We start from the raw sequence: 22,992 nt of genomic DNA on the forward strand, positions 1-22,992 counted from the left end.
TTCAAAAAGAAAAGCATATTTTGTGTTCTCCCTGGGAGAGCTTCCTTGGGTTTGGGTTGGTTTTTTGTTGTTTTTTAATATAGAAGTAATAGCAACTGGAAGCCTAATCTTCCTTGTGTACTAAAACCAAGCATTTGAGAGGCTATTATCAGACAGAGATATTATCAGACAAAGATATTATCAGTCTAACTTGAAAGTTACAGTGATAAGAGGGAATAAACTAGAAAACAAAAACTTTTCTCTCAGGATGTTTTGCAGGCATAAATGCCTGTCACCTATAACGGTTTCCAAGGTGTATTTAGCATAACCTCATTAGCAATGAGATTTAAGTTTGCTGCCTTATGTCTGTGGTTTCCAGGAGGCAAAAGTAAGGAGTTAAACTAATTTCAGGAAGGTGGAAAGTAGAAACTGCTATATTCCATAACATAAATACTCACAAATAGCCAGGAATATGCCACCCAATGTTAGAATAATTATGCTCCAATATTTCTGACCAGCAGAAACCCTTTAACAACATCTGTGTACACTGAAGCAGCAGCAACTAAATCAAGCCAGGAAGATGGCTCTCTACCGTCCTTATGTGCAAGAGAAAAACTGCATAATTCACCAGCTAGTTGTTGTTCTGTTTACAATTCAAGCAATGCAATATGACAAGCAAATTAATTATGCTAGCACTATATGCTCATTCCCAGTGTTCATTTGCTGTGCACATTTCCCTTTACACTTCGTGAGGTGCATGTCAGCATTGCCCAGACAAAGTGAAAAATGGATTGGCAGGAAAATCCCATCCCACAGCCTTGCTGCAGGTAAGAAAGCAAATCAATCACCCAGAACCAATTTTCTTCCCTCCACCTCCTTGCTTGCTTTTCTCCCACACCTGTAAGCCTCAGCTATCATTCCCTGGAAAAATGCCTCAATGTCCTCAAATCTGACTACATACTGTCAGGATAAAGCAGTCACGATATCACAGCCAGGAGCCCTCAGGCTCTCATTCTGCTATACTGTCCTCCATCCCAAAACACTTTTTGTGTCTGGGCCCGCTTGCAGCACTGTTGTGACCTGCCAGGCATCACACAGAAAAGCCCCTAGGTCCCTAGCATAGCTTGTGACAAAAAGCTGTTAACCGGAGTCTCTGCAATTCAATTAATCCCATCCCTGGCCTAAGAAGCCCCAGTGAGCTTGGGAATGCAGAATAGTAAAGATGTCAGCACAGCATTTCTCCATGTTTAGTTTTAAGCCGCCCGACGGGCCTCAGGAAAACTATTCACATGTTGAAAGTGAAAAGGAGATTTAAATGTTTTCTTCAGCTAGAGCACAGCTCCCCAGTACATTACAACCAGCATTAAGAACCAGGCAGATTAGCATAGTCCAAATCCTCTAGAGATGCGAACTGCTGAAAGCATTGTGCATTTTGTTGTTTTATCATTTTTAAAGCAAGGACAGAAGCCCTTAAGTGCCAGTTTACTCATCCCAGAGCTGGAATTGCTTCATTTCCTCTTTTACTGAATTATTTTGGAGCACTTTGTGACATTGATATTGTGATGCACAGGCTCACATCACCGAGCCTGGGTACCACTGTTAATCAGCAGGACTCAAATACTTCAAAGCAATCAAAATGATGCCAACAGAAGACCAAGCCAGAATTTCTGTACTGACCTCCTTGCCCCAGAAGGGGCTGGGTTGGTATGTACAAAGGGGGCAGGGCACTCTGGGATTCATGGATTTGTTTGTGTGTGATGTTTACAAACAATACTAATTTCAGAACTTGTTGGAGGCACAAGCTAAAATTAAATTCTTAAATTAGTGTTATAAATTAACACCACGCTGGCTGTCTCTCATTTTGGGCAGTGTTGCCACACATTTTGGTTGATAGCCCAATATGACACTTGATCCACAAGACAGCTGAACAAGTTGTGGGAGATGCAGGGAGAGGAGCACCGAATGTTGGCAGACACTCCCTTCTTTCTCCCTCAAAGCCCCTCCTCCCATAGCAGACTTCTCTTTACTACCAGAGGACTCTCTCTGTAGCAGAATTACAAATGAGAAAAGTCGGATGATGGAAAAAACAAGCTGCATCTTACAAACCATTTTTGCATTATTTTCCTCATGCATTTCCATCCCTCATACTCACCTGTTAACAAACAGTCTTAGTTCTGCCTTCACTCATACCCGTGTCGTACAGCATCTTGCCTCATGGAGATCTGTGTGGAATTCGTTACTGCTTTATAAAAATAAGAGGAGTTTAGTGAGCTCTCCTAATACATACATTTTGAAATACTTGCAAGTTTTATCCAGTTGTTACTACATAAACCTTAATTTTAAACTGTCATAAGAAATGTTTTGTTTTGGGGGTATTTTTTATTACAGTTATTTTATATAAGTTTGACAAGTCAAATGTGTCTTTTTTCCACTTGTCATATATATTATTTTTTTCACAAGCCAATGCTTTCACTGTTGGTTCTCTATCAAAAATATTTTTAATGAGATAATTTGCAGTCTAATAGTTTCACATCTAACACCTTACCAAAAAGCGGAAGAAAACGGCAGTTAAACAATAACCCATGTACACAAAAGACATATGATATTTTATTTTCTGATACTTTGCAATCAGCCACAGATAAAGCATATGCCCAGCTTGCTCACAGATTGTTCACCAACATGAAAATCATCCTGCAACCTCAGCTTCCATCAGAAATCTAAGGAAGAAAAGAGTCGAAATTTTCCAAATGGAAAAGCATCACATCACCAGAGGGGCAAGAAGTTATAATTTCAAGCTTCTGAAAGGATACAGCAGAGAAGCAATTTTCTAGAATTCGCAGCTTGCAAAAGCTTCAATTACTTGTTGAGTCAATAGCATTTGTTTTAATTTTCCCCCTTTGAGGTCCTGTTCCTAGTCCTACTGCGGTCAGTAACAGCACCGCTAATGACCTCGGCGAGTACGGGTTCAGAGCTGAACTGCAGTTATAGTCAGAAAATAGTGCTTAATGCAGAACCACGTTAAATTACATTATCAAGTTTATTTTTATTGCCTCTTGATGAATTTCATATCGCACTTGCTGTATTTACAACTCAAGTATTCTTCTCACAGCTAGCTACAGGAGAAATAAAAGGCAGGAGTTCAAGAATGATGCCGCTCTTGAAAACAGAAGCATCCAAATTTAATAAGGAGATTTCAGTCAGCCCTTGCAGACAGTCATGGCTGTCAAAGCACCCCAGCAGCACAGCAGCGTGTGCTCAGGAGGATTCCCAGCAAGGAACGCAGCGGCATCTGCCTGCACAGGCTTCACCCACAGGACCAAGGGAACCCAGCGCTCAATGGTAGAGCAGGCACAAAAGGAGGTCGCTTTGCATAGTTCCCACTCTGCTTTAATCAAAATCTAACACCACTGAAGTTAGTGTCGTGTTTAAAGCACAACTTCCCCACTGTTGCGTTTAATTTTTGTTTAAAAGCTGGACTATCCACAAGTAGCACACTGTGATGCACCGAGGCAAATCTTTGCCAGAAGGTGCTCGCAGCCGTAACATATAGCTCCTTCCCGCCCCGTCCGGGAGCAAGCATGTGCTGTGGAAATGGTTTGCTAGAAAAACAATTAACTGCTTTGCATTAATAGCAGTATTCTTTTAAGATTTAGATAGACCAATAGATAACTAAATTGATGTTACAAATTCTTTCCCCCTTCACCTGCAAGGTAACAGCATATTTAGGAATTGAAAAACCACGAGGGCTTTAAGCTAGCGTAGAAAGTCTCTCTCTGTTATATCTCCTCTATTCAACGAGTAGATACCAGCGTGCTGCATCCATTGAAAGGTAATATAAAGCTTTTCTGCTGAAATCTACGTTCCCTATACGGGTAAGCCCACAGTTTGGTGGGGAGCAAAGTGCCTACCCAGAAAACCACAGTCAAGACATTTGACATTTTTAATGAGAGAAAGTTAGTGGCAGCACTCCATTCTCAGGTCACAAAATCATTTTAGAAATGTCTTATCTGGCTTGTGGCAAAAAAAAAAAAAAATCAAATTAAAATATGCCAAAGTTGTATGATCAATATGCACTATTTTCTCAGTCTTTGCCATTAGCGTTGAGCCCAAATTCTCCAGAACTTGGTTATATTTAGTGTCAAAGCTGTTTTAGTGAATACTTGAGTCTGTGTTTGGACTACTTATTTTTACTTCATTATTCACATCATAGGATTGTTTCTTTGAAAGCAATATTTATGATTTGCTCCCCCTTTGCCAAAAAAAATAAGGCAGTATTTCTATATTTCTATAGAGTATTGGATTTTTTTTGTTTTAATATATAACAGCCATAAGACCCCTTATTTTTCTTGGCCATTGTAGCAAATTGTTTTGTGTTTTTTTTTTCTTTTTTAATAAAAAATTAAGGGATAAAAGGACACTGAGTACCAAATACAGACAATGAGAGATATCCAAGTGTCTGGGGAATATTGGCAACAGTCCTGTGAGGTGATGAGCATATTCAAATCCTTTCCATTGAGAGCTCTAAATGACTTAAAAGTGAATAGATTTACATAAATTACATTTTTTTTTCCTCCTTTCCAGGCTTAAATTAATACAAACACACAATATACTCAACAGTATCATCTTTGAGCAGCTACTAGAATACTGTGTCAGCATCCAAGCAATAAAGTTAGGCAACAGAAATCATGACTCTTAATTCTATTGTCAGGGAAGAAGAAAAACAATTTTGTTTAATGTAAAAAGGACAATATTTTCCATTTTTAAAAGAGGTGAGCTTACCAGAAAAATATGCTAGCTTTTTGGTATTGCAAAACCACAAACCCAATACAAAATAATGCTGTTACAAATATAATAATAATAATAAAAAGAAATAAAGAAAAATGCAAACTTCATAAAAAGACTTTAAAGGCTTAAATACAAATACTTTTTGGGTTGTGCTCTTCAGCATTTCATTTCCTAGCACTTTAGGCTGTAGTAAGTGTTTCTAATGTTTCACCTCTTTTCTCATTTTGCAGCGAAACAATTCCCAGTCTAATGTTTATGTATGATAGCAGTAAGCACGGTAAATTAGAATTCACTCAACGTTATGTCTGAAAAAATCTGTTTCCCTCATAAAAGCAAGCATACATTTCTGTGCTGGCCTTCCTCTCGGGGCAGGTGTTCTGGAGAGCTGAGCAGTAAACTTTTCTTTAACGTTTCAAAGGAATCGATAGAAGGCCCCAGGCTGCTGCTCACAGTCAGGAGGCTGGTCCTTCTGTCCCCGTCCTCCACCTGTGCTGTGCGAGGAAGGGAGACCCCAGGCAGGGCCAGCTGGGGGTGAGGGCAGGAGCGCGGTGACACAGGCAGCTGCAGAGCAAACTGCATGAAGAGGAGTCAAGCGAGGACACAGCACAGGTTCAGCGTGTTGGTGTTACTTGAACAGCTTCTGTTTAACTTTCTGAGTCCTCTTTGACAGAGCGAGGGCTAAAAATCTGTCTCCCCGTGCTGCGTTCCTGCCCAGTCCAGATGGGCTGTGGAGCTCTGAGGGGGAGCTGGACGGAATAAAATCCTGTCACAGCTATCCTGGTACAATGCAGGGAGGCAAACTTAACAGGAAAATAGTAACAAAGAGTTTTTCTTCTCCTCATACTGGGGAAAACTGAACTGTTCCCTCTAAGTCCTTAGTGAACCCAAGCCAACCAAATCAAAAAGTTGTGCTCTTTCAGACCAGCTGTCTGACACTGCTGTGGGCTGACCAGCTTCACTTCTGCCATGCAGCCCTCCTACCGCATGAGCAGGAGAGGGCAATGAAAGGATGTGCAGCCCACTTCTGCTCCCCTCTCTGGCTGTGCAGCAGCACCAGGGTCTGGCTGCTTCTGCCTGGAACCACACTTAGCAAACGAAGCCCATCTGCAGACTCACTGAAGTCAAAACCAAATGTATAGAATGTCAAGACATGCATATACCAGACAGAAAAAGGCAGAATTTCCTACGACAATTTTTTTAGGGCACGAAGTACAAAAGTGCATTTTTAACATCATGTTTAGAACTACTTTGCAGAAGACTGTAACTTTTTTTCCTCCCAGACTTCTGATGTGGATTAACCTGTCTCATGAACTCCTCTTCATTAGCACAATAAATAACAATAGAGAATCTTAAGAAAATGTGAGAAATACAAAAAATTGAAGGCTTTTTTTTTCTCTGTTGTTAAACATATACATGGGTTTGCTGTGATTTCAGGCATTTTACATCTAGCCACTGTGATAAAACAAGAAAAAGTAACAAAGTGCATTTTCAGGTTCCACCAGGAAGACTCGCCCCGAGTACTTATTTGCACAAGTGCCCACAAGTGCTTCATCCAATTAGGAACCAAATCCAAACAATCCGACCTGACCTGTCTGGCAATCAGGTATTTGTAATCAATCTCTCAATAGCGCAGATGGGTGGGCCCACACACACAGGCACTTCAGAAGTGCTTAGCCTGGCAATCAAACACTGTAGTTACACACTAGCATGGACTAATGGGCACAGGGGACTTGCTGGTTTTGCTGCTGCTGCTACTGCTAGCCAAATCTTATTAGCAAAGGAAATCTAAAGGCTGCTTTTCTTCCATTTCAGTAACTTGTGATAATGGTGGCATTAGGACCCCAGTTCTGAGCACATTATTTTTAAGCTGTGTGTGCATACACTTTCATGAGCACAATCAGGCTTGTCCAATCTACTATTCTAAGCATTCTGTCTCTGCTGAATTACTTATGCAGCCAATATTAAGTAAATTATGCTTTACACATAAATGTTTCATATCAACTTAATAAAAAGTTCTCAGTCTCTCGCTACCAGCCTAAGTAACTTATCTAATTTCTGTCTTCAGAGGTTTCTGTTCTGATTAATCTAACTACACCAAACCTGATCTAAATGAGCAGTTTATTGAAGTGATACATGATTTCTTCCCCCCACCAACTGCATTTTGGCGACTGAATTATGAATCTTCATTGTAGGCTGGATGAAATAAGCCTCTTGTTGAGCAAGACAGAGTAACTTCACCTGAAAGGTGAGTTAATGGAGTGTGGAAATAAGACCTGTGCCAAAGCCTCCACATGAAATGGGAGCTCTTCCACACTATTAGGTGATGTGAGGTCCCAGCCCACGTGGAGCAGTGGTGTATGTTGTCAAGGAACGGACTAGGATGAGTTAAGGTTTGTCAATAAAGCGCGGATGGGTGGATGACTTTTTTAATATGTTCCAAACCTGGGAAGGTGGGTGTCTTTTATTCCAGCAGTGAAGAAACGAACTTGCATGGTGAAAACACATTGCATTTACCAGTTTAAGATGGCATTTTAGATAAATTCAACACTATTACTCTGTTCAGATGATACATTACCTGGTTACTACTGTTAAACCTGTTTTGGGGGTAATTGTTCAAGGGCACAATAATACTAGTGTCCCAAACTTCTATTTGGAAGAATAAAATGACAGCGGAATTAATTGTCAAATGCTATAAAAAGGACTCCAGTTATATGCCTGTGCCCATGTGAGGTGCTTGGTAGTGATGAAAGTTAGTGCTGAACCAAGAAATAGTTAGCTATTCCTATATGCGATATTTACTGATATGTTAGAGAAAGTTTCAAATTTAGTAATAGAATAGAGCTAAGTGTGTGCCACCTCTGGTCCTTTTTTTTTTTTTTTTTTTTCTCTCGGTAAACTGAGTCTGGAATCCGTAGCAGTAATTTTAAGACAAGTAACTATTTATTAATAAGTAATAGCTAAAACACTATTTAGCTTTTTTTTTCCAAAAACCTATTAATTATGCTCTCAAAAAAATTATGTTCTCAAAAAAAATATGCTCTTGTCTGACTCAAAGAAATGCATAAATAAGTTAATAGCCACTGCGCATCTACTTCGAAGCATTACCACTGGTCTCTTTACATATTCTGCCTGATATTTGTAAGTAAAATTTGTGCTTCATCTTGAAGTTACTATCTGACTTATTTAGGAGAAAACTAACCCCTATCCTTACTTTAAGTACTGATTGCAGAGAGACTATATAGTGTTTTAAGTCCTTTTAGAGTAGCTCATTTATATTGTCTATATTGCCAAAGCCTCAAGATCCATTATTCACGGATTTGCTTTGAAAATTATAACTACAAGTTTAAAGCTACTTGGGAAAATCTTTCATAGTAATTAGGAAAAATAGGATATTTCTTACTATGTATTAGTGCTTTTAAAATATATTTCCTCTACATACAATACAATATAAAGTCCGAATTTCTTTAAAACAACAAACAAACAAACACATACCTCATCCTCCTCACTGGAAGTAATTTGTATTATTACAGAAGGCAAATAACAGACAAATTCTGAATGAAGGATAAGAACGAACTGATGTCAGTCAATGGGCATTTCTAAGGTAGAAAGAATAAACTTACTAGAAGCATTTTAAAATAAATAAATAAATACACCTTGTGCTAAGCTTAAGTGGGACCACAAGCCAAAAACAGTCAAGAAAAATGGATACCTCCTTGCTTTCCACTCTGTGGAGAAGATGGAACCATTTGTTCTCCTTCCAGTGTGAGAAGTAGGGTACATCAAAGCCAGTTGGTATTTCCACATTGGTATTTCCTCTCTACCCACGTGCACACCAATTTTCACGTAACTTCTCTTTCACAAAAGCCAGTGCGAAACCTTTCTAGCAGAAGACTCATGAAGCCACTGGCTCCAAAGGACTCACTCACGTTGCCAAGACATTTACCATGGCAGAGGCAGCATGACGGGCCAGCACACTGCCTTCCCTCTCGGGCGCCTTGGTGGGCGCACCCTGCCAGGCACCTACCGATGGGCTCACAGACAAACTGAACATATGCGTCTAATTTCATCACATAATGACTTTGTGTCTCAGCACAAATTCCTCCCTGTTCCCACTTCCCCAAGATACACAGTGGCAGTTCTCCTGAAAAGTAATAACAAGTTTCTGTTTTCCTTCAGATTTAATTAGGAGCCTAATTTTTGTAAGGATATATTGGGCTTTATGGGGAAGAAATGCAACTAAACTGTTTCCAGAAGTCCAGACACTTGCTTTAGTTGTATATGTTTTAGTGAACCTGAGTACAGCTTTGAAACTTCTCTTAAATTCTTCCTCTTGGTACACATACCGCTTCCAACTTTAATTCCTGTGAGAGCACTCTAAGGAAGGACATAGTCCCACATCAGTCTCTCACTACATTCACTGCCCTTTGGAGTGCAGTAGAAAAAAATAGTAGTGTCATATCTAGAAACTGAGCTGTTTGATTTATTCATCATTTCTATTTTCTCAGAGTTTTTGGATTTATGTCCTCATCATCTTACACTTGTTCCTACTAATGATGCGCTCTCAAGCTATTTTCCATTACATACTTACTCCCTTTATTGTTTTCAGTATTGAACTATAGTGACTTAATTCCACACCCACTACGCAATATCTCCAAGGCCCCATCTTTGTTATGACCAGTATATACTAGCTCCTAGCTCTAGGAAGTTAGTATTTTACAAGCTTAAAAACAAATTAAAGAAGATTTTATAACATTATGCAGGTTCTTTGGAGAAAAGAAAAATAATTCAGGGGCTTGCAACCTACTTAATCTTCCAAGGTATCTCTCTGAAGATAGTGACAGTTCTTGGAAACCAGCCATCTGTATCAAAACATCACAAAGAGATGGTAACGTCCTGAGTCCAAATTATGAAAGCACTTTGTAACAGACATTGCCATGGTCACAAACATATGACCAAACATGACATGGCAAGGACAAGCTGCTAGGAATCATACTGAGCAACCAGTTTCCTGGGGCACTACCACAACCTTTCCCAGCCTGTCAGGCAGGAAGGCTCTGTCTTGGTATTGAAAAAGCTTCCCAGTGGCAGAGCTGTGCAGGACATGTCCGATCTCCTCCTGCACCCTTTCCAGCTGAGCAGCAGTGATGCCACATGTACCACCGTGATGTCGGACTGAGTAGTCCTGCTATATAGAGAGCATAGAGGAGAAGCAGAAAAAGGCAATGAGATCAAGTGAGTTCTCCTAAGCTTGCTTGGACTGCTCAGAATCCAAGTACCAAGGGGTGAATCCTCATCTCTGTGGTATCAGCCTGTCTTATTTCCATTTCCTTGCCCACAACTGTTTGCCAGATTCTTCACAAATCCTTTCAATATTTCTCTCCACTGACATATTCTGGATGTATTCCAATGCAAATGAAAATCATATTTTCACATTACTCCTGTATTATTTTTTTTCTAATTATTGAAGATCTAGGGAACCGTGAGAGTCACCTTGCAGCAATTGCAAAGCCCTGTAGAGACCAGAGAAAAGCCTGCTGAAAATAAATATGATAGAAAAGCTATTACACCTGAAACAGCAACACACTGCTTTAAATGACATATGGCTACCGTACAGAATGTAATGTAGAACTTTAAAAGGCTAGAAGCTGGGAAATTGATTCTGTGCATTTAACATACAGATTGCTGCAGTTGCTGCATTTATGTAGGTGCTTTTTAAAAAGAGGAACAAACCAAGATTGATGCCACAGTTATACAGAGTTTTATAACTAACACAGGTAAGCCATTTACAAGGAGTGCAGACAGACACTGCATTTTAACTTCAGAAGAAGGCGTGTTTATAAAACCAGAAACATCCATGTGGGGTCAAGACACTATAGTTTACAGCAAGTGCACAGTCACATAAAATGAATATCAGAACACTTAACAGCAGTTTTTCTTCTGGATTTAATGCAAACTAATAACTTGACTGTGGCTCTGTTTTCTCCATTCGCTTTGGCTTTTATATAAATGACAAGACTTGTCCACGTGCCATGGTTAAGTATAGCATGGTGTCAGGGAAATGACAGAAGCATTCTACATTCTGCCAGACAGATCTCAGTAGATGGGACATTATTTTTTCTTTTGGTTATTTGACAGTGCCATCTGTAACTCCTGCCAATTTTCATGAGTTTCTAAGGGCAACTGGTTTCCATTTGTTGAAAGAAAAGAAGGGTGTGAAAGAGCTAACCATCAGGTTAACCATCAAAAGGGGAGAACAGAGGGAATCTTCTGTAGCAATAACATTGCCTATATATAGAAGATTGTCTTCTCTACTAATACTACAATTACCAAAAGGTGGGCTTGCTCTCAGAATTGCAAAACACATTAATAAGGTTTATTTTGTATGTGCAAGGTCATTGTAGAAGGTTCTGAAGCATTAAACCATTCCAGACATAAGTAGTCACACGCAGCATTTCTACCTGACTTTTCCTGTGATGCTGATTAAATCAGAGCAGCCTTTGTTCACAGGTCTCTCCCACAGTTTAGCTTAGATTTCTGCATGCCAATGTCTTCCGCAACTTCTCTACCTCTCCCCACTCAAATAGGGTATTGGACATGAAAATAAGTTTGCAAATGGTTCAGAACAGCAATACACTGTTTGTCTCAATGGTGGTGGGACATGGCACACAGAATCCATAAGTGTCTCTGTGAGACTGGCTCTACAACTAGCTTTCTGCATGAATTTGAGTACATTTTTTCAAACTGGATTTTCAAATCAGTTGGGCATGTATCTAGAGCTAGTATTACTTGCAAATGTTTAACATCTCTAAGAGAAACAGTGGACTTATGTACCTAAAAACTGTTTAGTACCAGCTTACAAGGACATCCACAGAAGGCTGAATAGCTTCTAAAAATAAAACTGAAGAACTGCAGTCTAAATTTGAGGTTGTGATTAGGTTTAAACATGCATGTTGGAACAGCTTAGCCTTATTCCCCCTTTTTTTTTTTTCTCTGCAAAAAGGGATAAAAAACAGCATAAGTCTTTGTCTCTTTGTCATGCAAGGTCTGGTAGATGGTATCACTTTGGATTATCTCTTTCTCCCCTGCAGAAAGATTCAGCATTTAGGTTTATGTGGCAGGGCTTCAGTAGCTGGCAGGGATTGCAGTGGTATCACTCTGCTGCAGAATATTCATCACAAGAAGTTAGATATCTTCATGGAAGTGGGAGAGGTGGGCTTTCTTAAGAATCTTGTGTATTAAAAACTGCACTTAAAGGAAAAGAGTTTCTAAGAATTCCACTCAAAATGCCAGAATATGTTTCTAGATGACAGTACAGAGCATGTCATATTCCTCTTTGAGCTGGGAATAATATATAAAATACTGCAGGAAATCTAACCTGTTGCTTTCTGTCCTAATGCCAAAGATGGAATCACCCCTGTCAGAAATGTAATTGTGTCATACAAGAAAATTTGATAATATTAAAATACCAGAGCAGCAATTTGATATTAAAGACATTCTTCATGATATTACTTCCTTCATATTGACAAAATCTGGAAGCCCTGTGGGCTTGTTCCTTTAAAATGATACAACCAATTCTGACACAAAGAAATTTAAAGAAATTATAACAGACTAATTTCCAGGTAACAGCAGAAACACAAGTCATGCTCAAAAACAAAAATCCAAGTACTGCAATACTCATAGTCTGTGAGGATTATATTGAACATGCTGATAAATGAAGTGTGAGTAGGTGAAATTCCCTGTATGAAGAAATAAATGCAGTGATTACAGAAGTCACAGCAAATTTTGCCCAGGCAACTCTCTGGTGCATTAATATTTTCATTTAAATCAACTTGTAACATCTTGTTTCTTTGAAGCTGTAACAAGAACTGTATAAATTCTCCTGAACCATTATGCACAGAGAGATACTAAGATGCACCTGTAAGTGCAGCTGAACCAGAAGTTAACATGTAAATTACATCAATCAAATTAGGAAAAAAAAGAACTTAACATGGAGAAGCAAGTGATTCTTAATGATGACTAAACAGCAGCCATGAGCTAAACATATCGCTTTCTTTCTGATGCAGTTCTTCAAAAACTGGGATAGCATAGCAAGCTGGGAGAAGCTTAGCAGGTCACCTCCCTCTGCACTGCATTCTTAGAGTGAAAAATTGGAATAGAAATAGAAAGATTGAGAGAAGTATCATAAAACATAGGTTGTCCTCCTCCTCAAGTCACAAGCCAGCTTCCATATCAGGAACCTGTATCTGCTTCTACAGAAGTACTAAGCATTTTCTCTTGGTCTCCTCTCATCACACTACTGCTTTGAAGAGGAGAGGTACATGTTTGAATTAATCCTCTCTAAGTCTGCTTGTCAGATTCTTTAAACCAGTCTCCATTTCACGTCAGAGGTCTCTCTGTGTGCTTAGCAACCTTCCTGACAAACGACCAAATTCATCACATCTGGTCAAAGAAAGAAAAATATGGGATGCCTGACTGCCATGAAGAGTTCTGAATCCATATTCCTTCCCATCTTGCCAGTATGGCCCAAGACCATGGCTTCAGCCTGTTGGTAAGAGATTTTTCCCCAGTCTTCTTTTTCTACTCTTCTATTAGTACTTCTTGAATATATGAAAATAGTTTTATACCACTAAAGCATGAAAAGTTGGGCTACTGTTTTTGACTTAAGTTTCTTTTTGGTATAGCTAATCCCATTTCTCTAGTGCATGTATAATCTGACTCTCATTTGATGAAGCAACAAGATATGTATTAATCTTACCACCACGCACTGCATAAAGCAAATGAGTATTCTATTAGGTTTATTCCTTCCATTATGTTAGAAATCACTCATCCCCATCGCTGTCCCCATTTCCCAGATCAATAGCTTTCCAACCTCTGATAAAAAATGTTTTTTTTTTTCTGCAAGAACCTTGCATTAGTAACATATTGCTGTATTTTAATCCATGGTTATGGACTCTGATAAAGCACTACCTTGCTAAAGAACATGAGAAATCTTCAGTCTATCTGATGTCCCCTTCATTTCCTTATTGAAGATCATCCTGTGTACCTAGCAGAACTGTGATGAGAACTGAATACAAAAGTGACAAACATTGTTGGAGATACTGTCCCAAAATAAGTACTAAATCTGGAAGAAATACATTTAGATTATTGTGGAATATAATTAGATTTTTCCATGAAAAGTGTGAGCCACATCAAAAATAAAGAACTAGGGTTTTTATGTAGATGATTTTAAAGGGCAAATATTCTTAGAGCAGCTGACTGGGAACATTTCAGCTAGTACGTATGAACACAGAGACAGGTCTATCATTTACAGTAATGAAAAGTCATAAATGTCTTTATTAAAGAGTAATTTCCTGCATAAAGAGGAATAGGGTACTGAGGGGTTTCATAGCTGAATGCAGACGTAGTAGGCAAGCTACTTTTTTCATAAAATAATTCCAGACCAATTTGAACAAGATGTCAGGTATGAAATCCCTAACCATTGGTCATACTTTCCACCCCTCCCCAATCACTATTAAAAGGACTATGGTGGAAAAACATGGCACCTAAGTTAAGAATGACAATTTAATCCTTCACTTTTATTTCAGAAGAAACCTTTTTTTCCTGGTTTGTTTTTTTGTTTGTTTGTTTTGTTTTTTTCTTCATTAATATGACAACATTGATCCAGATGCCAGCTTGAGGCCATGCATTGGGTAAGCGTAGTATCGCACTTTGTATTGAACACAACAGATTCAACTACCACAGCAACAGCAACAAAATTGAATTTAATAAAAAATTAAAGGCAGCCTGCTGAGCTCTTCTGAGGCTGTAAAATCATGCAACTTTGTGCCAATACCTCCCATTTAAAAAAAAAAAAAAAAGCCAAACTATTTTGTCTTTAAGATTATTTCCTCTGATAAGACTCCAGTGCACTTAACAACAGCATCCTCAGGGAAGACAATATTTTATAGATCTAAAAGATCATCATTCCACAGAAGCACTGCTGTAAGCACCAAGGCCAATGGCTTAAGGGCCTGAGGGCTATTTTAGAGTATGACCCATAAAGTAATTTCTGCCTCCACATGTAAAACTTCCAGTAAACATATTCACTGATGAGGGGGCTTGTATGAGATATAAATTCGCAGAAGCATAAAATCTCCCTTAACCTTTAAGGGAGGGGAGTGCACCATGTTTTTTGGATCATGCTCAGACTTCTCAGAGTTAGCATTAAAGTCATAAACTCATTATTGCCACCTCCTAGGTGGGTTTCTGGGATCTTCTGTAGTGGAAAAGCAGAACTTTTACCTCATAGCAAAACATCCAATCTGCATTCCAGGCCCTAGAAATTATCTGAGAGAAGTTTTGCACAAGCTTCAGTCTTTGATGGCTGTTCTTTACTCTGGGACGTAGTTTGTGAATAGAAGTCATTCAGCTGCGTGCCATGTCACCTGCTCATTGACTGCAGTCGCATCGACTGCTGAGTAACTCGTCACGGCTGCTGCCTTGCCAGTACGTAACTGCCCACTGTTTGTGAGTTGTATACAACAACAGAGAGAAGCAAAATTTAATATTTCCTTAATGAAAGGCATTTTAGTGCCCTTTCTGTCATTATGTTTAGGCATATGCCTTTAAATAATTAGTTGCATTAAAATCTCACAGATTTTAAGCCTTTTCCAATAATGTTACGTTACACATTTGTGCTTTTGGTTGTTTACAAAAGAAACACACATGGCTTTTCCCCTCATAACTAACAGAGGGAATCATTTATTTACCTAAATAATGCCATTCACCCACATGCCAAACTTGCTTGTGACTCAGGGAAAGCACATTTCCTTCCAAGTTTCCAGCGGAACTGGAACAGCAACTTTAGTTTGTGGTGTGTTTTTTTTTGTTTGTTTGGTTGGTTGTTTTTGTTTTTGTTTTTTTTTTTAAGATTTTTGAAAGAAAACAACAGCAACAAAAAAAGCAAGGACTCGCTCCTAGGTAAGATAAAGCCATTGCTAGAATATCCAAGTTTTTGTAAGTACAATTTATGAGGCACAGCCACACCAGTACAAACAGGCAGTGGGGGGGGCTGGTGGACTGAGAGGTTCTGTCTCCCTTCCAGAAGGCTCCATTCCCTGCCGCTGTTTCTCCCCTCTCTCAAGGTAAGGGCACAACCAGGTGGATTTGAGGCTCTGATGCTCGATTACCACATGGTGCTCTACTCATAGACATCACATCACCTGCCTATGAATCCAACCCAGCAACAGCTCACCTGGATTAGGGGGAATCCACATTGGCTGCTGTGCTCTCTGCTCCTGCCCTGAGGGATGGGTACCTCAGCCACACCATCTCTGAGCCATCCCGCATGGCCAGCCACCACAGGGGGATGTGCCCAGGGCTCCCTCAGCAGGGGACACCCTCCCATCTGAAGACTAGGAAGGCCCAAGGCTCCCTCAGGAGGCGACACCCTCACATCTGAGGCCCAGGAAGGCTCCTGTGAGGAGCTGAGGGGCACAGCCAGAGCGGGTGCATCACCCGGGCCCAGACACCCCAGAGGTCACTATAGCTGTGCCCCTGAGCTCAGCAGGGTTCAAGTCACCACCGAGGTGGCTGTCAGCACTGTGAAGCACGGGGCTAGATTGGTCAACCGGCAGGCTGAGGGTGGGCAGGGGCCAGCGCTGCGGGGAGGTGGGAGCAGGAGTGGGCCCAGGTGGTCACTGAGGAGGCCGAAGACAGGCAGGGGCCAGTAGTGCTGTGAAGCCCCTGGACCACTGTGGTCACTGCTGTTGTATCATTTGCCCAATACAGACTCCTCACAACCCATTTTCTGCTGCCACAGGTCAACAGACACAGAATGGGAATTCTGTAGCAGCCATTTTTGCCCATCGCATTTTGATTATCAGGCAGGTGTGAATATCAGGTCTCAAAACACCGGGAATATAGGACCCTTTTTCAGGTCCCTGAAGCAAAGCCATGGGACACACAGGGAATATGCAAGTTGTAGCCTCACCACTGAGAAGGAGACAAGGACTTTGTAAATTAGTAAGTTGCCATCCGCTAACTACACATACAAACATACATTACTGCATTTCTGAGCCTTTATTAATGGGAGTAGGAACTTTTGGGAAGAGGGTTTGTGGACAGGGAAGGAAGGGGCATGCAAATATTTTTAAACTCTGTTTTATGACCCTGCTCTCATGAAAATGTGTTAAGTCTTCTGTTCACTTAGATAAGAACTGGATCAGATGTATTTTATGTAGTCATTCCTGTTAGGAATTGCTGAGAAACTGAGATATACAGCGTGGGTTTTTTGTTTGTTTTTAATGCTAACTAGGGCCATTTGTGTTTCTCCTGTTAGAGAGCACACTGTATTTTATAACAACTTATTTTAGAACGTATTTAACATAACATAGGTTAGACCTATCACTGACTGCAGGCCAGGGGTTTCCTCTACTGGATGTGAAAGCTCTTACAGTAGTTAGTCCATCTTTAGCACTATAGAGCTCTGACAAGCCTGACAAGCAGCAGGCTCTAAAAAAAATCATATTAATTAAATCTCTTTTTAAAACACCTTTTATAGCTCGTCCATGCCAGGAAAATGCTTCACAGTAGGGTGGCCATCAGACTATTGTGCAAGCAAGATGAATACCCCAAGCATGTTTCAGACATCTTAATGTTGGGATTGGGGGGAAGTAGTATTTTTGTTTACCAAAGTAAGCCTTGATTTCTGCAATAAGACCATTTTTGAGCATCTTCCACACCCTAGAACTCAGAACAAGGTCACAGAAAAAAGTATCTAAATATCTAAAAGTACCAAGTTAATTTATGACCAGGCACTGAGACCAGCCTGACAGGATTTATATCTTTGTAAAACCAAACTGAATAGCAAAATAAATATGGACTGTGAGAGCCATATGAGGAGGCTAGATCTTTAGAGATAAAGCTTTGAATTCTGCACCTACACAAGCAAGCCGTGACTGGGGAGAACAGAAAAAAAGGAACCTTTATTTGCTAAAGAGATCTTTGCTTCCTTCACATCTCATCTGGCAATCCTGAATTCATAATTCAGAAATTTAATGCAAGATTGTTCTGTTTCAGTAACAGGTAAATAACATGTACAGCTGAACTGCTAAGAAACTACAATCTGAAACATTAGAATTCAGGAGTGTAGAGCAAGGCTGGAAGCATTATATTGATGGAGTTGTTTAATAAACACTCCTGTGCAATGTCATGGCAGTATTCCTCAGTCTCTGTTCTGCTTCAAGTTTTGTGCTATTTGGTTTGTTTCTGAAAGGCTTAGCTTCTGACATGAAGCATTAACCGAGAACCTTAGTTTTCATTAGAAACAAAGAACACTATAATTTTCATGAAAGAGAAAAAGCAAATACCAAAGACTAAGAAAAACCCAGAGGTGAATATAGGAAGAAAAACACTTTTTTTAAGCTCTTGGTTGTTGAAACAGTCTGGTGGATTTGTTTGTTTTCCCAAGTCCTTAGAGTAGCTAATACTGAAATTTATACTTGGCAATTTTATTACAGATGTTTTCCAACAGAACTGGTATGAATATAATTCAATTCACTTGTTAGTGTGGATGACCATATCACAAAAATTAGTCTTGAAGAGTTTTGTTATTTTGCACTGCTCTTCGCATTGCAAATACAGTAGACTCCAACAGCTATCCAAAGAAAGGTTCATAGAGTAGTTTAACTCACCAAAAACAACAGCTTGCCTGTAAAAGCAAACAAAACATTCTACATGCAGTCATATATTGGTTATTTTTATATTTTTGGTCATGAGAATGTTAGCAAACAAACCCTACTTTCCTTCAGCAAGTTTGATATACAGTTGCAGTTACATAGAAATCTCTGTCCTTAAATCCCCCCCACCCAAAAGATGAAAGATGACTGTTCACTTTATGATGCCAAAATTCATTATTACAAGCAAATCAGTAAACAGCAGTAAGCAAACAGTTCATAATAAGCATATATTTAATTTATTCTAAGGTCCTGTTTGTGGTACTGTACTACACAATGTTTTTAAGCAATGCACAAGCAAACTGCAAAATATAAAGATTCCCATGAGTAAAAATTTCATGAGGAAAAAACAGGGCAGTGTAGGAATACGTGAAACCAGAGGTATTCATGCAGCTGAAAAAAAATCTTTGGGAAAGCCCATGAGCTAAATCATACAGAGGAACGCAAATGAAAATAATGATCAGAGCAAGCAACGCTGCCTAAAGTAACATTATATGTAGCACTATAATGTACAACTATTATAATGAAAGTATCAGTCAATTTTATAACTTTTTTCAGAAAACAGAGATAAAGTTCCCACATTATCTTCTAATCTCAACCATTCTGTGATCTGCATCACAATGGCAAATTTTATTTATTTATAAATATATAATCTATATTTTAAACACTAAATCAGAAGTAATTCAGTCATTTATAAATATTGACATTAGTAAAAACTTCTCTTTTGCCCTATTAACAAAATTCACTGCACAACTATTTTGTTAAGTAGCTCACTTTGTATAGGTGTTTCTTTGTCATTAGCCACTTATGTTTCAACCAGTTCTGAAAAAAATACTCCCTAGCAGTTACCCTCCAGCTCATGAACATGCAGTCTCCTGGCACCAAGCAGCTACAGCCTAGGCAGTGGAGGCAACAGGCACAGAATTGCAAGCAGAAATGTGCAGCAGCCTCCTGGTTTTCAGTGCTTCTGCTCCTATCACCCAGGCAATATGGCAAGGAAAACAAGCTAGCAGGTGGGATGTGAGCCAGGATGAGAGGGTGGAAGGAAGCACAGAATGAAACCAGGAAGCTGCAGGTAGAAGTTTAAAAGCACAGTGCAACTTTTTTTTCCTACCTTCTTTGCTGAAATGTATAACCTTGCTATCCTCCTACGTAGCTTTTATGTTATGAAGTCAAATGCTTTACCAGGTTTCTGTTCTTGGTCTATATTAATCTGTGCATTGTCTAACCTAAAGGCCAAGACAGCCATTTAAATAATCATGCCTTCATCTGCCAACGTGAACATGCAAAAAACTCCACATAAGTAGGAATCCACATCTGCAGTGTTCTAGTAAAAGATCAGGTCCAAGTCCATACTCAATTTCTCAATACAAAGTAATATATTAAGCCATTCTATTTTCAAGAGGAGAACTAGATACCTCTATAAGCGCTTCCCTTTAGTTGTAAATATCTTTTATGTGAGAGCTGTGCTATTAACAGATGTGCAATGGCTTCTCATTGAAATGGTACTTCTGCATGAAAATCCTTTTTAGACCTTGGCATCATTAACCCATTGGAAATGCACATGAACCCTAGATACCTGTCTGACTAACATGACTGACATTCATGATGTTGAAGCAGGAGATTGTTAACCCCTGTTATAACTAGATTTAGCCTGTAATAGAAACCAATTTTTCCTTTTGAACACAGGACTAGATTTAAAGTGGTGCATACCAACATGGATAACTATGAGCACATCATGTAAAATTGGTTTTGGCATAGCTCAGCTCATTTCTCTGAATGCTGCAGAGCCACTCTTCACTACCCTTCACTCACCGTAACTTTGTTTTGGGTCCAACAGTCATCCTAACAATGGGTCTCAGATTGATCTTTTATATCATCTTCATGCATTTGGGAGGAAAATGCAGTTATATAAATGACTAACAGTACTATGTCATCGTCCCATACTCTCACCCCCTAAAATATGAAAATCCAAAACCATTCCCTGCAATGTTTTTCTTGGTCAGGATTAGCTATCCTTCTCTTCATTTATCCTTCCCTTTGTGTTCGTTTTTAATAATGGCCTAGACAAAAGCATATTAGCCTGAATATGAAAATCTAGTAACTTCTTGCTGTTAGACAAATGATATTCCAACACATTTTCTATATACTCAAATTTTGTTTCCAACATCTCTATGCTAGCAGCAGTAGCTCTTGCTTTCTGAGCCACATCATCATCCCAGGCCCCAGGCCATCTTTAAGCACCTGGGATCTGCTACTAAGGACTCACCTGGTACTGCTGCAGCTCACCCAGAGCTTCTAGGAAGCAGCTCTCTTTCGTGAGCCCTTAGCACTCACATTTTGAAAGTCCTGGTTCATTTACAAGTTTTTACTTCTGTTTCTGCAGCTTGTAGAGCCATGATGACCTACTAAGTGACTGTTCAAATTCACAATCTGTAGTCTGGGGATTCAATGGAGTAAAGTCAGGGGAGAAACCTGTAGTTACTTTATCACTTTGGTCCCAGTTCTGCACAAACACGTGCAGTCCAAACAGCAGTTGTACCAGGTTCAGTGAGGTTGGCATTTTGACACAGCTACTTAGTACCAAAACATGCCCAGTCAGGGCCTCTGCTACATCACCAGTGAAGTTCTTATTGACAGAACAATTAAAATGTTCGTAGTCAACTTATGCTATAACTAGTCATGTGAACACAATAGCCACTGCATGCTTTGCATGGTGATTATGTTACAATTAGGACAGATCTGTAGCTGCTGTCAAGAATTTGACGTTTTTCACATAGACCCTCTGCAGAAAGATCACCAGATAAAATCCTTTGGGAGATGCCTGTTCATTTTAATCACAGAATCAAACAAGATCTGAGTCACTGCGTTCACCATGAAGTCACTGTGCTCACCTCGTGCCCATCATGCAGAGAAGTGAACAGTCCTTTGCCTGCCCGAAGCAACGCCATGCTGCTGCAAGAGCAGCCTCCGCAGCCTTGTCCTGGCAGCCCTGTGGGCACTGCAGGCAGCTGATCATTCCAGCACACCTTTCCTGAATGAAACATTACTACATTTAAAAAGCTAATTCAACTGACCCATCTTTTTGTCAGCTCTTCAGTCTGGCTTCAAAGAGTCCCATAATGGGATTTACTCTTCTGCAGCAGTTTGCATATGAGCCCTGTAAATTCAGCCCAGAGGGCTTTTGCTATGAGAAAGTAAGCTGCTATGTCATTTCTCTGCAGTACATTTCAAATACTGCAAAAGCACAGAAGTATCCAGGTTCAGCACTGATTTGCATGAGGTCATATGAACATTATTATTATTGCTATAAAAAGCACTTTGTTTCAGCAAATTCAAACTGCATTGCAGGAACACGCTAGAAGAGGAAGAGCACAGGAACCCTCTCAATGGCTACTTCACCCACTGAACAAAAAAGACAGCAACCAAGCAGTTAGACAAAGTAAGCAGGAGGCCTATATTTGGCAGCTCATCTCTACATGCAGCTCCTTTTCAGCACAGCAAATAAAGTGCCTCTGGTAGCGCATTTCAATCTACAACCTTCATCCAGCTTTGTTCACACACATATTTGCCGGATTTAGCACATGGCTGAAATTTTCCATTTTCTATTTCAACCACTCTTGACAATTTTCCTAAGATGAAGCACATGTAATAACTATTAAAAAACAAAAAAAAAAATCCACCACCACCGTATGCACGCACACACACCCAAGACGATGCCGACAACCTTTCCTTTGTCACTCTTCAGTGCTTCCAGGCTCTAGACCAGGAACCTGAGATTTGGAAGAATAGCATGCTTGTGAATATGCTTTTTGCTGTTCCAAGTTTGCACAAATGTTAAACCTTTGAAAAATGTCATGTAAATAAAGCCTGAAACCTGCCAGAAAAGGTAAAGAGAGGAAGGGGATAAAGAAAAGGTATTGCATGCAATTCTGGTCGCCTCCTCTCAAAATGCAGGGCTAATCAAAATTTACACAGGGAAAACAAGATCACTTAAAAGATTGGGAATACCATTTGTAAGTGACTAAGACTTTGAAATCTTTAAAAGCAAATAACAGACATATGAGATAGGTCTGCAAAATTATGAATAACAAGGAGAACAAAATGGCCCATTCACCTTCTTTTAGTACAAGAACCACAAAGCTAGCAATAGCCAGACTCAAAACAAGCAAAAGTTTATTGTAGGTTTTGTTTGTTTTTTTCATAGAAAAGTGGTACAGCTGTGGATCTCCTTGCCATATTATGATGAAAGTGTATATGGATTAAAGAGAAATGGAACAAAATTATGGAAGAGTTACCCACTGGCAATTCCTATCAATGCAGACACCATATCACCTCAGGATATCTGTCTGAAAAATAGAGAGGATGAGAGGATGCAAGTCGTATATGTTTGTCTTGTTCTCTTGCTCTATTCTAGAGATCTGTTTTTGAATTCTGTTGGAGGCAAGATCTTGGTCTACAATGTTTTATTTTAAAAAAAATAATTAAAAAACCCCACCTCTTTTCAAATATT

The 22,992-nt window shown here is 39.6% G+C and overlaps 1 long non-coding RNA gene across 4 annotated transcripts in view; it reads right to left on the bottom strand.

The window, feature by feature from the left end:
• The window catches only part of LOC310904290, a 63,354-nt gene extending 43,582 nt beyond the window's left edge, over nt 1–19,772 (bottom strand). The window contains exons 1-2 of one of the 4 annotated variants that reach the window (XR_014588188.1): nt 19,329–19,772; nt 2,132–2,218 (exon numbers count right to left, since the gene is read on the bottom strand). This is a non-coding gene — a long non-coding RNA (uncharacterized lncRNA). Of the gene's footprint in view, nt 1–2,131; nt 2,222–19,253 lie in introns of all 4 variants that reach the window. The other 3 variants (XR_014588189.1, XR_014588190.1, XR_014588191.1) reach the window with 3 other exon arrangements.
• Nucleotides 19,773–22,992: the final 3,220 nt, after the last annotated feature.

The sequence above is a fragment of the Anser anser genome (assembly GCF_964211835.1).
Source record: "Anser anser genome assembly, chromosome: 9".
Classification (NCBI taxonomy): Eukaryota; Metazoa; Chordata; class Aves; order Anseriformes; family Anatidae; genus Anser; species Anser anser.